The sequence below is a fragment of the Apostichopus japonicus genome, chromosome 20 (genome assembly GCF_037975245.1).
Source record: "Apostichopus japonicus isolate 1M-3 chromosome 20, ASM3797524v1, whole genome shotgun sequence".
Classification (NCBI taxonomy): Eukaryota; Metazoa; Echinodermata; class Holothuroidea; order Aspidochirotida; family Stichopodidae; genus Apostichopus; species Apostichopus japonicus.
This window is the reverse complement of record NC_092580.1, coordinates 2,585,279-2,601,044: the sequence shown is the minus strand read 5'-3', so window position 1 is coordinate 2,601,044 and position 15,766 is coordinate 2,585,279. Positions and strand designations below refer to the sequence as shown.

General features: G+C 38.8%; 1 long non-coding RNA gene across 23 annotated transcripts in view; it reads left to right on the top strand.

The window, feature by feature from the left end:
• LOC139961378 (uncharacterized) overlaps nt 1–15,766 on the top strand; it is a 42,823-nt gene that overhangs the window by 20,022 nt on the left and 7,035 nt on the right. Inside the window, exons 1-8 of one of the 23 annotated variants that reach the window (XR_011790816.1) lie at nt 405–781; nt 1,286–1,398; nt 2,826–3,042; nt 3,931–5,083; nt 5,199–5,325; nt 6,135–6,265; nt 7,168–7,277; nt 15,321–15,430. This is a non-coding gene — a long non-coding RNA (uncharacterized lncRNA). The other 22 variants (XR_011790817.1, XR_011790828.1, XR_011790824.1 and 19 more) reach the window with 22 other exon arrangements.

Sequence of the window (15,766 nt, the reverse complement as noted above, 5' to 3'; positions counted from 1 at the left end):
CTCTATTGCACTAATGAAATAGAACCATGTGTTATACTTTTTTGATAGCACTTTTTTCAATGGTAAGAGACCAACCTGTCTGTTCAAAACAATCTGTTGCATGAGTGCATTTTACATCCAATTATATCCAAATTTGAAGGTGTTGTATAAAAAAAAATAATGAATGGTTCCCATTCGTGCAATAGTGTAAATATTTTATTCGTTGAAAGATGTAATTTTTCCATTCATCTCGGCTGCGCCTCGTTGAATGGAACATTCCATCTTTCAACTCATGAAATATTTGAACTAATGCACTCATAACCATTCATTATTTGTATACTATAAGATATACAAGCACCAGGGTTTATATCTCCTATGGTAAATGCCCGAGCAATTGTTTTTGACTCACAGCTAGGAAGGTACTCACAGGGAAGGGAAACCATTTCTTCAAACACAATACTAAATACTTTTGAAGCTGAATTCTCATTCTCATGGAGAGTGTGAAATCATTATGTAGTGCCACTATTGGGGTGGGGTACTGCACCCTAGAAATTATTTGCACGAATGGTAAACGTCTGGCTCGTGCTAACACAAACATGCACCCCGCCCCTTAAAATCATCTTGAAATGAAGACGGTGCGTTACGTGACTGAGACCGCATCCAACTTCAAATTGGTACAGATTTTTTTTTCTGCTGTGACTGTGACACCAATTATTGCATAGCCTAACAACCTCAGCATATTTTACTGAAAATCCAGGATGTGCACTTTCACCTTGGAACATTTATATTCATATGCCCACTGGTAATGCATGCTTTACTCCCTACTTGCAATGCTACCCGGCTACTTTACTTGTAACGTTAGGCTAGGACGACAACGTACACTGCGTACAATTAAACAAATGAATAACAGTTGGAATATAAACACTAGGCCTAGGCTGCAGCTACATTCCTACACAAGTATAAATAAACTTGCATGGATGTGGTGTAGCCAAACATTTTCATGCATGCATGCATTGTTAATGTAGATGTTAAACCGAGTTTCCAGCATAATGTAGCCTTTTTGTGCCGAGTATGTAATTGCAGAACTTCAGAAGCCACCTCAGTCTTACTCTTAGACTCCTACTAATATTAGTACTAGATTTAGCTTCTTTGTCTTTGCAACATTGCTGAGCATGCCAGCAATGCCATTGGATAAGGGAAGTTAATTGAGTATGTTTACCGGCCAGACGACAGTTGTTTAAGGTTGTACAGTATCAGTTAAATTGCTTTTTATTTATTCCGTCAGTGATCTTCCCTTTTCCAACAGCATGGCTGACAAGACTTGCTCAGCCACATTACACAAACACTCCATGAACAGAATGCAGCAGACAGCTGATCATGAACTATGTGAGGAACCCCACATTCAGTATGATTAAATTAGTAAGAGACAAGCTGTTTTTCAAGTTTATGGTTAAACTACAAGTTAGAAGAATGAATTGTAATTTTAATCAATTAAATTATGTTGAATGACCTAATAAGTGAGCCCTACTCATAATCAGGTAGTTAATTACCACTTTGCTTCACAGTACAGCAATGCAGGCTTGCACTTTACAGTTTCCCACAAATGTAGAACGTCTGAAAACAGGTGGAATTTGACATATAATTGCCCAAAATGTCATATGCACATGACAGTCTTGAAGGTACAATAAACTTTTGAAGCATTTACACCTCATTCACTTATATTAGTAGAACCTTTCTTATAGATGTGGAATAAACAGTTGTGAGAAGAGTTATGTAGAATTGACCCTTTCTAGAAACATCTGAAAAAAGGTACATAGGAACTTTCGTAGTAGGTGAAACTGGTTATGAGGAATGATGTGGGCAAGTACTGTAAATTCCAGATAATGATTCTGATATTCCAGAAAATGGATCTGACATAAGTGATCCATGGAGCTGACATGAATTTTAGAACTAATCAATTTAGGAAACTTTTTGCCTCAAAACTTCTTGATATTGAAAGAGATTGAGCCTTTTAAAATAATTTAGTTGAATTGGGTTGATCTGAAAGATTGTCCAAACATTCACAAAGTTTTTAAAAAAAAATCAAATATTTTGAAGTTATTGACCATATGGCTAGTGAGAGTAACCATGAAACTTCAGTTTTGCAGACAATAGTTGAATATGTTGGCACCACTGCAAATTTGCTTTGGACTTAATGCTTGTGGGAAAAAGAAACATTTGAATATTCTAGGTCCCTTGCTGTCTTTGTTACTAAATGGTAATATTTTAGCTCATGTGGTTAATGGACATTTGTCTAGTAATGTAGATATTATGATAAACCATTGTGATGGAGGCAACTAGGAATCTAATGTAAAGTATTACATTCATAGTTGAGTGTTCAGTTGTGTTTTTTTGCATTTGTCCAAGTGCTACTTTATCATGCAAGAAATGGACACTGATTGTTTTGATAGGGATTGTCATGCATAATGTATGTTTTAGAGTCAAACAAAACAGTGATTGTAACAAAGCCACCACTGGCAGCTAAGAGAAAAACCATCAGGGTCCACATTCTTGCATATATGCTCTTCAAAAGTATGGTGAAAAGAAAACAAATTTGAAGTACCAAACATTTTACATCTCCCACTTATGCCACAACAGCCTATGTGTGGAGGTGTCACATCTCTCAGCAGAATCTCGCAGTGTAACAACAGCAGGTCTTGCAAGTTTGATGGCACTGGTTTATGTTTTTATTTCTACCATGTAGCTTGTACTCTCTCTCTCACTCTGAGTTGTGCTCTCCTCCTTCTGTATGCTCTGCCTCTCTTACGTAATTTATCATACTGTTGTTTTCTTTGCATCTGTTTCAGAGTCTGGATACATAGACTATTCGAGCTCACCTTTAATCCTGCAGCCTTCGTCTTCCTGGCTATAGATGAACTCTTCAGGCCCTTTATTTGTGATGTGTATGGAACTGTGGTCCCTGTACTGACTGTTGTGTGAAATATGGTGCTATGTTTTGGATGGACTCCCTCTGCTTTTTGAGTGGAAGTCTGAAAGCAGGTGGACCATGATGGTTTGCTGCAGGTGAGTGTCTCAAGTAATTCAATTAGTTGTGTGCTGTCAGTGTGGGATATTAGCAGAGAACTCTTTGTAGCATTTGGTATAAATGTAAATTTTGTACTTCCTGCCCCCCTTGCATACAAATGAATGCTTTGGCAATGTGAATGATGTCCACTGTAGCACTTTGCAAGACAGTCCAAACATGTTGATAAAGCTTTCACAACTTTTACAGTGTTCATATTTGAGGACTCTCCTGCAATCAGTCACCTCTGCCTGTACAGGGTAGGCCAAGTCCTCTGCAAAGCATGTTTGAATCAAGTGCTTCTCAGTCACAGCTTTTGCAGGTAACATATCAGAGGAGAGTACTGCTTTAGTCATTGCTATGTGGAGTGACCTGTTTATTAGTGTACTTAGTCTAACAGGTTCTCTGTTTCAGAATGAGTATAGCTGCAGCCATTACTACTGAACCCTTTACATGCCTTGCCATCCACATCAGTTGTGAGGCACTTGACCTTTAGTGGGTTCTTACCAGTAAGTAATTTGGATGCACAAATCTTTCCACCATTTTGTTCATCTTTCACTTTGGCATTTTTACTGAACAGCCCTCACGGCCTGGACATTGTACCTTGTGACCCCATCTTCTTTTCATTTCACCAATTAAGTACAATTTGTTACTGTGATGGTAACCAATCAAAATTTATCCATAGTGACATTCTCAACAACTGAATCTCTGCATTGGCTTGCAGGAACAAATGGATTCTTCCTCTTTGCACTACTCAGAGGGTTATTATATTGACAATCATATTCTGCAAAAAATGGAGAGTCATTTGAGAGGCCATGCAGTTGCAGTGTCTCCTTTACACACACCTTTTCTGACATATCATTTTCATTAATTTCTTTCATTACATGTAGGTCAAACTGGTTAGCCGACTTTTGTAGTGTACTGACAGCAGGACTTGGAAGAGAGATGCTGCTGAGCAATCTACAAGCTGCACTTGAACTGATCGACATCTGATGCAAGCCTGACTGCAATGCAATGTTTAGTTCTGAAGAAGTCTTGCCAGGTTTTCTTCTTGAGTTAAAAACTTTGTCGATGGGCAAGAGCTCACTTTGGTAGCTACAGAGAATGCATCCAAACTCAACCTTTGAATCAAGTCCCATAAATTCATCCAGAAAGAGATATAGGGAGGCCCCAACATCCATTGCTTGTCTCTCTGTGTGTCATCATAGCACCGTGATAGACTCTTAATAAGCCTTGAACGGTTTACTAACCTGTTTCCTGTAGATTCTGCAAACATTATGATGCAATTATGAGCCATTTGATCGAGCTTACCAGCATGGTGCCTATTAGACCTGAGAACATGGTTTGTTGTGACTGAGTTGAAAATATCTCATGTCCTTTAATATATCCTTTAATATATCCTTAAATATCTCATGTCCTTTAGGTGGTGAGTTAACTACATTCTATACTTTCCTTGCAGAGCATTTTATTAGCAGGTTTGCAAGAGGAATTAGTTGTCGCATCTGTATCAGAAGGGCTAGGCAGTCTGGTTGGCATCAGCTGTATGAGCTGTAAAACCAAACCTGTTACCTGGCTTAAAGGTTGTTGAATGCCTACCAAACATGCCTCTCCTTTTACCCATTCTTCTAAATAATAATCAGTTTTTATCCTTAAAATATAACAATTTTCCAGTGACCTATCCACTATTTTTTTTGTTTTTTGTTGTAAGCATTTATTGGAAGTCTAAGCAGTTGAATAGCTGCACATAGAATGATACAAGAACAAGACTTACACTGAGAAACTATATCCACTACAGCTGTTTTGGAATGTTGTTTGAACAGCGCCCTCATTATAGATCTGGTCACAGCTAGTACATAGCTCTCCTGAGTAATATTTGCACCAAAATCTGACAAAGTGCCTTTGAAAAGCAGTGCCATAGTAACAAGTACATTTTTCTCTTTCATTTTTAGGCCACATCTAAGTGCTTATGCTTACTGGATGCTGAGAGTGATGAAAGTTCTAGAGGGAAGAAGGTCAACTTGTGTCAAGTTTCCACCAGAGGGGGTAAGTAGCACCAAACTGAGGGACTGTACTTAAAACACATTCTGTGGACCCAAGAACAATTTAGACATGCAGTAGATGCCTGTCATGCTGATGGAATGACTTCTTATCTCACCAGGGAATATGTCAACCATTGGGCACCCACTTGTACAGACTTCATTACTGTATTATCCATAAAGACTGTACAACATGTGTGAGACACCATATGAAGATTCACCCAATAGACAGAGATAAACAAAAATGATGTAAGTCACAACTTCTCAAACTATCATAAAAGGAGGTTTAAGCAGAGTTTGAAAATTTTCAACTGTTACTTAAGGTGGCATACTCCTATTAATGTCTATAGCAATCCACCAGAAGTGTTCTCCTTCTGAAAAAGTGCCAACAAGCAACAGGATAACATATTTTGATATGTCATAAATCAGGTTCTGGTTTTTCTTGGCTTTGCTCTTATGGTTCAAGAATGGAAGTACAAGTGGTACACAAATTGGGTCAGTTGAGGCAAGTTTAGACCACTTTAGGCCTCCCTGGAACAGCATACAAAAATTGATTACTGCTGAGTAAAGAGGTTTGTTTACAAGTGAGGAAAACTTCAGGCTCTCATAGTAAACAAACAATCTGCATGGTATATATGATATAGAAAATTGAGGGTGCTATGAATGGTCAACTTGTCAGCTATCCAGTATGGGTAGCATTTAGCTAGTGAGAGCTGTCTAGAATAAGGGATCACATTACTTTTTTTTAAGTGTGTATTGGGGCATTTAATTGGTGTATACTACCACAGACCCTTTTATCATGCCGACTAGTATTCAGCAATTGGTTGAGCAATATTGTGTGTCTATGTGTAGGACATTTTATTTGACCGCATAAGAATCAGAATCATTTTCAGAAGTCCAACACCTGTTAACAAACAATTTAATAACATGTTAGTACTTTATTTTACCATACTTTCGGTCAGCATAGAATTTCATAAGTTGAATCACAGAAACTATATTTGATAAGTTAAAACTATGAAGAATCAACAGTGTGTTTTGTTTGTTTTCTATCAAAATAGGAATTAATGGCCAAAGAAGTTCAAAATTCCAAGGCTGTTACTAGTGCTTGAGGGAAGACTAAAAGCAGAAAGAATGCCTTATGACAGAGAAAGAAGACATATTATACAGACTACATGGTAGGATAAACATGGTGAGTCTAAAATAGGTAAACAGTTTAATACTATAAACTCACACTGTATAATTGCCAAACAGCTCTCTGAAATCTGAAATAATCATGAGGAGCGGTTTACCGATGCAATCAATTTTTTTAACGTTACCCTGGATTAACTATCTCAAGACCTGACTTGAATTCGACAGATACTATTAGTGGGCCCAACTAACAATAAAGTGAGCCTAACAAGTAACTTTGGAACTCTTCTTAAGTTCAGGCTCAACCTTGAAACTAATTAAGCTATAAATGAAAAGGAACGTGCATTCCATTACCTGTTGACCTGTCTTCCCCCAACGACCTGCAAAACTTGTTTTGCGATGAGCTCTGCTAACCTTTCAACCAGAGACAAAAAATCATATTCGCTTACGCTTGAAATGATGCTGATTTAATAGTTGTGTGCAGATGCCTCAACATCATGTGTATTTACTGCGTTACTAGAGGGGCCCTATGTGGGTGAAAGTGATTCGTATATGCTTCCACGTGCACTGCTGACTGCCGCCCGGTCCATGCATTTGTATACTCCCACCCACGAAAACCAGTGTCTTATATATATCGTTTCTTTCATGTTTCTTGATAATGCCCAGGCTTGACTACTGTAACTCCCTTTTATTTGGCCTTCCTGACTCTACACTGAAAAAACGTCAAACTGTTCAGACTTCTGCTGCCCGGTTAATATCATGTTCATTGCGTCATGATCACATATCTCCAGTGCTTCTATCACTCCATTGGCTTCCATTAAAACAATGGTCAATTTATAAGCTCCTCTTCATAACGTACAAATCACAACACTCCCTTGCCCCTGGTTACATTACAAATTTAATTCCTCAGTATCATCCTCAACGCCAACTTTGCTCGTCTACAAAGTGTTTTCTTGCCACCAGCCATACCCCAAACGCAAAGTCTTATGGAGAAAGAGCCTTCATCTCTGCTGCACCTCATCTCTGGAACAATCTACCATCTTCAATTCGCAATGCACCATCGGTTGACTGTTGTAAGCGTCTCTTAAAAACTCATTTATTCCAAAAATTTACAGTGATTTGACTTGCATATTTGTGTACTTGTTTAAGCGCTTTGAGGCCTTTGCATAAAGCGCTCTATAAATATTTGCTTATTTTTATTATTATTATATATAATATATATATGTTAATGAGCTCACCGAACGTTTCATCATACGGAAAGCCGTGCCGGACAAAATTATATTTAATGATGAAAGTAACATATATATTAGTTACTATTTATAAATATATGTTATGCAAATATGTCATGCATAACCTATAAATACGAGGTGTATGAGTAATTTGAATATAATACGCAATTACTTGTGCGTATATATATATATATATATATAAATAAGTATATGCCTTGGTAAGTACAGCTGTAACTCGGAGTTTCACGCCCTTGGGGTGGCGATCGTCAGACAACTGAACAAATACTCGCTGCGCGGATATATTCTATGGGGAACACGAACCCTATTTCTTACGTGCACGGTTCATTGGTTTGAGCCTATTGTGGCGACACTTGGAGATGAATTCAGATCTCTTATTGAGTAAATGCGGGTTTTTGGACAGGAGGATACAAAGCTTCTCATCAATACAAAGGTTACATTGACCAGATCTACGCATGCGTGTATTGGAATGCTTAAGTACGCTCCACTCAATAACGAAGGGGGCACCCTTACTCTAAGCTCGTTTTGTGTTAAAAGCCGGTTATTGTGGCTGTTGATGATTGATCGCATGTTGCCCATACTACTGTAACTCAATTTCACGTTGTTTTTGTTGAAAATTTTGTGGAGCTTATTTCCTTTCGGGAAGTGCTTGGCGAGTAGTCTGAAAAACAATTTCCCCACATTAGATTTAACATTACGGCTGTAAGGTGGGTTAAACCATATTATGTTCCTGGTACGGGGTTTCTTTCTGGGTAGCTTCTTGCTGCTCTCCGTACTGTTGTTGTATACTAGGTGGTCGATGTAGCCTCGTTTTTATCTCGGAGCGCATCGTTGTATATGGGGGCAGCGTTGTCAAAGATCTCTTTGTTAGATGAAAGAGTGGAGATCCTGTTGCCGATACTCTCTGGAATACGTTTGGTGACTGCCGGGGGGTGGTTGGAGAGGCAGTGAACATATATGGGTTGGTCATTAGGCTTACGGAATGGGGGATGTGTGCCGGTGCATAGGTCCAGCGTAGCGTCGAGGTAGTTAACGGTCTTAATGTTGGCTTGGGTGGTTATCTTTAGACCGAAGGTATGAAAGGCTGCTACGATAGTTTCCGCATTCTATCCGCTTGGCTGCCCGAGTGGTTCCTGAGTACAGCTAGACCATCGTCTCTGTAGAGGCCAATATCGTGCGAGTCGATGAGATCACCTAACTTATGAAGGATGTACAAGCCCACCAGCTCACAGACTTCAGCTCCGTCATAACCGCCCATAGTGACGTCAAAGGCATCTGTGGTGGCCTGTTTTACCCAAGGGCGTCCCACAAGATCGTATAAGAGGGACTTTCTGGCGTGCATGATGGTGGCATATTGGGTGTCCTGGATTGGGGTATACTGGCAGGCCCATGATAGTGATTTGCTGAGTAGCTCTTTGGTGATGGAAGGATAAAAGTCAACGATGTCGAAGATCATGAATGTGAGGTGTGCTTTATCCTTCAGAGCTGAGAACCATTCTAAAACAGCAGGGGTGCTGCGCCATTGGTTGACCTGTAGTCGTTTCCTTAGGTTGGTGTTAATGCGGTCTAACATGTGCTTACTCACTCTGCCCATCTCGCTTTTTGATGGGTTGATCAGTCTGCAGGTTGGGCGGCTGGTGAAGTCGTCTTTATAATCTTTCAATGTGATGTATGCAGGGGTTTCAACGGACTTGCCGATTCTGTCAGAGATGTCCAGCTCATTTGATATTTTGATGAACTCAGTGGATATGCTGTCCGAAGTACCGGGGTCTGCATGTTTGTACTTTGTCGTTATATTTTCGCTGAGGATCTTGTTGTATGCGTTTGGGTCCATTTTGTACATGTTCCTAGATTTGTCGGCGAAAACTAGTAACTTATTGGAAGAGGAGATCTTCTTTATATCTTTACTGAGCATATATATATATATATATATATATATATGTATATATTAATGTATATATATATATATATATATAGAGATATGTATATATTGTAATAAACGTTAACAATTACGAGTCCATTGCTACTCGGAGTTTCACGCTTGTACAAGTAGTTGTACAGCGATCGTCAGGCATACTGATCCGTAATAAAGTATGGGTCGCTATTCCACGAACTACCGTTTGGGTTTGACACGGCTTGGTGGTTTCCTTTTGTGTCTGTTGCCATGTCTACAGGTAGAGATGAGCTCGCTACTCTTGTTGAGCATGTTGCTTTTGAGGGTGGTAATTTGGAGCTTTTCTTCTATGCAATTATTGCATAGACCGGACTGCCACTTGTGCGTATTGGACTGTGTCACAATTTCCCAGTGTATTGACGGTGGCTTTGTAAATGACATCATTAACCAAGCAGTTGTCGCGTAGTGGGCAACTATCTACTTCTCGGCAGTTGCATGTCTTTTCCTGGGGGGGTTGGCTCGTTTCTTTCATGACCTTTGAGTTGTGTGACTTGATGATCTGTTGCATGTTTCTCATACAGCTGTAACTTATTTTGACTGTTGATCTGTTGGAGATTTTGTGTAGCTTGTTGGTCTGTGGGAATTGCTTGTAGATGAGTTTTAGGAAGTCCGCCACAAAGTTGGTCTTTACGTTTTGCTGTATGGGGGGTTGTATCATGTGATTTTCCTTGACCTGCATTTCTTGTTCTGTTTGGTGTTTTCGTTTCCCTTGTTTTGGTATTTGATAGTATAGTTGTATCCAGCTGACCGGAGGGCATGATTGTAGGTGGGTGCTGCTTTCTTGAATGCGTCCTGGTTAGATGATAGACTAGAGACTGTTCTTTCGATGGCTGACGGAATGTTCTTTATTATTGCAGGCGTGTGGTTCCAGTGTTTGCTTATGTAGATTGGTTCCTTGTTTGGTTTTCTGTAGGGCTGGTACTCGCCGGTATTCATGTTCAAAGTGACGTCAAGGAAGTTGACTGTTTTCAAGTTCGTTTGGACAGTGATTTTCAGTCCACATGTATGGAAAATCTTGATTAGGGCTTTTCGTATTCTGTCTGCTTTGCTGCCTGAGCATGACCTCATTACTGCTAGCCAATCGTCCCTGTATAGTCCCAAACTAGTGATGTCAGGGTTTTTCTCCGGGTCGTTCAAAATGAATAGTCCCACTTGCAATTTACAAACTTCTGCTCCGTCAAATGCACCCATTGAGACGTCTAATTGGTTACCCGTGTCTCTCTTCTCCCAAGGCTTGCCCTTGTGATCGTGAAGGAGAGATCGCCTTGCGTGCATGATAGTCTCGTATTCGGTATCACTGATTCTGGTGTATGCTTTGGCCCATGCTAGAGATTTGTGTAGGAGATCCTTGCTTATCGAGGGGTAAAAATCAACAATATCAAAGACCAGAAAGGTGAGACCGCTCTTTTCGTGTAAATTGTTAAACCATTCCAGTACGCTTGTGGTATGTCTGCATTTATGCGGTCAAGCATGGCCTTGCTCACGCGTCCCATTTCAGGTTTTGTTGGGCTTATTAGGCTGCATTTTGTGTTATTTTGGAAATTTTCTTTGTGGTCCTTGATTGTCACATATTTTTTCGGATACCTATTTTTAATTTTTCAGCTAGTCTTATGTATTCATTGTCTATTTTGGTGGCGATGTTGCGGTCCGCGTATTTGTAATTCTGAGAACTGTTTTCAGTTTAGCAACTCAACATATTCGGTGGGGTCGATCTTGTACATGTTCCTGATTTTGTTCGCTTCTACGAAGATTTCTTTAGAGGTCGGACAGGAACTTCTCCGTCCCTTCCTTGAACTTAATGTTCTCGACCATTTCCAGCATATCGAACTCGAATGAGACCAACTCTGGGATTTGTGGTGGGGCAAGTCTCAATTTTAGCCTGTATGCATCAGTGGTGGTGATGTTGTCCTCGTCAAGGCTGGTGTCACTCGTTTTCGCATCGGTGTCAGTGTCGGCCAGGAAAAATAATGCTCTCCATCGCATCCATTTATCAGCTTCTCTGTCATCTCTAGCAGTCTTTTCAAGTATTCTCCAGTTGATGGCAAAGGAATGTTCTTGCCCGAATAGTTCGTGTTGTATGGATCCATACTTAGCTGTAAAAATGCGTACTGCTGTTAGTAGGTAGAGTGCTCAACCGAGGTTCAGGAGCCAAACTATAAAATATAGCTAAACTACTATCAAGGGTGAGAGGGCTCAATACCGAAGTAGAGCATGATATATATATATATATATATATATATTGATATATATATATTGTAATAAACGTTGAATTATTAAGAGTCCATTGCTACTCAGAGTTTCACGCTTATACCATATACAGTACCGCTCACGTATAACTGGACATGTGTACCCGCACAGAATCGTATAAAAACGTACAATTGCATATAAACTTGTTGACAAACAAATTGCCGCTTACACACCGCGGAGACACCTTGTATAATCCCTGTACGAGTTTATACGCAGGAAATGCTATTGTGCTCAATAAATAACATTAAAGTCGCCAAAAGAATTAGTGAGATTTTTGAAACAGCCGTTTCTTAAATCGTAGTTTAAGACATGATATTCACCTAGCAGCGATGAGGTTGAAGGTAAAGTGTTTGCCGGCATAGAACTTATAACTGTTTTTCGTTAAATAGGTTTCTTTTCCCGATTTTTATTTTTCAGTTACAGAGGTTATGTTCCACAGAGTATAAGTTTACTTTGAATAGTTGGCAACATTTTGAAGTCAATTTTTTACATAATTTACTTTTGGTTCCAACAGAATGAAAAGAAAAACAACTTCCACCCAACAACTTTGAAGCAGGGCCGGTGAAAAACAAACCATGTTTCTCATTCGCACAAGGTGCCTCTTTTTCCTGATTCCCAAGTCTCTGTTCGGATTACAAGAAATCTAAGCTATCCTTAAAAATTATTTTGTAAAGGTTGCCACATATTCCAAACTAGTATTAGCGCATGAAAAGAAGAAAAATGGCCGCCCGTTTTATTTTCAGATCTCAGTACGAGAAACATGTATTTTATTTGGTTAGAACAAATTTCATTAATGTGGTTAAGTTAATATTTTCCTACCCCACAGTAGCTATATGTCGATTTCATAACACCTTCATGAACACATACTTTTTTGAAAATGGATTTGAAGCTTAGTCAACAATTTAAAAAATGCTTACCGTTAAAAACTGGCGTCAAACAATACATTTCGTATTTTGTCCAATAAAGATCCACAAAGGATAAAAATGCTAAGTAGAGCTAACTTAAAGAGAAATAGAAACTGCATGTACATGGTCATTTTAAGTATCCAAATACTATACAAAGAAAAGAGATTGAGTTCACCGAAACACCCCTTTTCCTTACCAACTGAAGAAAACCATCTTTTATAAATTATAGTACCTTACAGTACTTTACATTTGCTACAAAAGTTACTTCTACAAAAGCTTCCCAAAATTTGTGTGTGTCGCAATAGGTTAAGTTTGAACCTCGCAGTACAGTACCATTAATAATTTGCATATTACACCAAAATTTACACTCGGCGTCCAGATGGCGAGAGAATGTACAATCATGTTCAATTTGTTGTGTCGTTCCCATGGTGTGATGAACTTGGGCAAGTTCGAATGTCGATGACCTACTTATGTTCTGTGACCAATGTCAATGGGAATCATGTGTGTAAAACCTTGGGTTTTTCCATGTGTTATATATATAGAAGTTTTACGTAAGCGGAGTGAATTTCGGGGCGGCTCGTTGATTGTGAAGAAGCACTTATCTAAGCATGAATATTTGTGAAAAATATTGTAAGGTTTTTTTTCAGAAAATATTTTTGACTAGTAATTGGAATCTCTTGATGTATTAAGAAGTACTGGGTCTAAACCTTATCATTTCATTTTGGGGGATGTCAGATATTCAAGTGCAAAGATATTGTTTTTTCATTGAAGGTTATCGTGGTTTTCTTGCGAGGTGTATACGGCGTATCTTTTGATGAAGGTTAAGAGGTAGGATCGGCCAAGGCCTACCTAGTTCTCATAGATTGTTACCTACATTCAATTTAATGCCTAACGGGAGGAACTCGTATACATAGGAACAGACTGGGGCACATTGTCGTAATTAATATAGTTTCCTCGCTAAAGTTTTTGCACTGATTGTATCGATCGTTTGTGCTCCTAGTAGCGCTGTTTTCTTTGTTACTCCTATTCTTATCGGCTTAAGTATATGCTAACTCTGTGGTTGAATATTTTGTAAAGTCATTAATTGGGCTTGGTGCGATACTGAGTTTACCGACTCTTTTCTTCATCACAGTTTATTCTAACCCATAGAAGCTCTGCTATGCAAAGCGGCTGCGAAAACCCTACGTTTACAGATTATACGAGATTGTACGTATAATCCCCATTCAGGGGAACTAGAGCGAAGCCCTAAGCCGCCTAGACACGGGAAGACGCATCGTAGACACCGCATAGAAAGTTGCGTAATGAAACGTATAACATCGTATAATCGCGTAGATAAACGTAGAGTATACGTCTACGCGGAGTTATACGTGAGCAGTACTGTATGTATGTATGTATGTATATATATACATATATATATATACAAACTACCATATATATATATTCATAATATATATATATATATATTCATAATATATATATATATTTATTCATAATATATGAGAAGTAATCAATGTACTTGGCGTATAGTTTTGTCACACAAGGCGCCCCAGTGTATTGACATCTGTAGTAGTACATGTCAAGTTAGATGTAACACACATGAATTTAGTAGTAGTAGTAGTAGTACATGTCAAATTAGTAGTAGTATACCTGTCAAATTAGTAGTAATACATGTCAAATTAGTAGTGGGCCTAGTACATGTCAAATTAGTAGTAGTGGTAATACATGTCAAATTAGTAGTAGTACCTGCAGCTAGGGCCTGATGATTGCGGGGGTGTAGTGGCTGAAATACTGTACATACCATTAGTAGTAGTACATGCTGCTGTGGTCGTTTCGGCGTTCAGTCAAATCTTCAACGGCTGCATCTCTATGGTTGATTGACTTTGATGAATAACCAAACAAGAATTGTCCATATTAATGAGGTATGTGAGGCACGCAAGAGCATGCGGCAAAAGTTTGGTTGTGTCAGAACCGTATGGCATTCATGAAGATGTTAATGTGTTAACTCTTGGACTGCCTGTGCTGATATGCTGTGAATGGGAGTAAAATATTCCAAATTGAACATTGAAATATGTAGTGCTAGTCATGCAGAAGTCAAAGGGATAACTTTAAATCCAAATTTGGAAAAAAATAATACTTAGCACTTAGCTTTCTTTATCTTACTAAATGAGTAAAAAAAAAAACCGGTATGTTTTGGTACTTGTGTTTCCGCACACACGCCACACGTTATCTCACAAGAAATGGTTGTTCACATTTATTTTCCGACTCAACAGTGTACTAGCATGATATTACTCTATTGATAAATTAAGTAGGCCTACATACTATCAGGGCTTTTCAACATCTGGGACACTTTGAAGTTGAAACAGTTTGTAACGCATACCTTTCACAAACGCTGGTATTATATGGTTTTAATGATAATTAAAAAATGATTAATGATAACTAAGATTTATAATGCGCTAATTATAAACGAAATAGTTGTCAAAAGGGCTATTTTAATGATAAAACCACAAAATACCAAAACTTTGCGCTGCTGTGGCTTGAAAACTCCCCATATTGGATTAGAAACATTTCAAACATTCATTCCTTTCAAACATTTCTGATGGCAATCACATCAACTTTATTATTGGGAGGCATATTTTTTTTGATGTCATGATATGGGAATTCGACTTCATGTCAAAAGGTCAAAAGGTGGAGTAGAACAATAAAGGTGGTGTTTTTTGTTTTTAGATCTCAATGTTTTGTCTTGATTCTTATAAATCTATCCAGGTACTGTACGTGGCAAAAATAGCAGCATTTTATTGCATGGGTCCATGTGATTTGCAGTGAAAGGACGGAGGTGGTGGGGTGCAGGGACAATGGTGCAAGCGACAAGAGAAGTAGGGTTTCAGAAGCTTTTGTATCCTTCCAGAATTGTGGAGGTTTTCATAGACATTCCTTTATTTTCTAATGCAAATAGCTCTTTCAAATGTTCTACTGCCCTTTTCCCTAATTTGTGAAGTTTAGAGGATAAATCTGTCCTTCGTCTGGACAAACATCATATTTCTTTCCGCAGGTAGGCGTAGTCCCTCCATATATGATGGGCTGTAATTGTTGTACTCCCCAATCCTTACTCCTGTGAGTCCTGTCACTGTACCTGTCCCAAATCCCTACCTTTCTCACCCCTCTGGAATCCATTTAACAACTGTTAGACCAAACTGCTACTACTGTAGTTG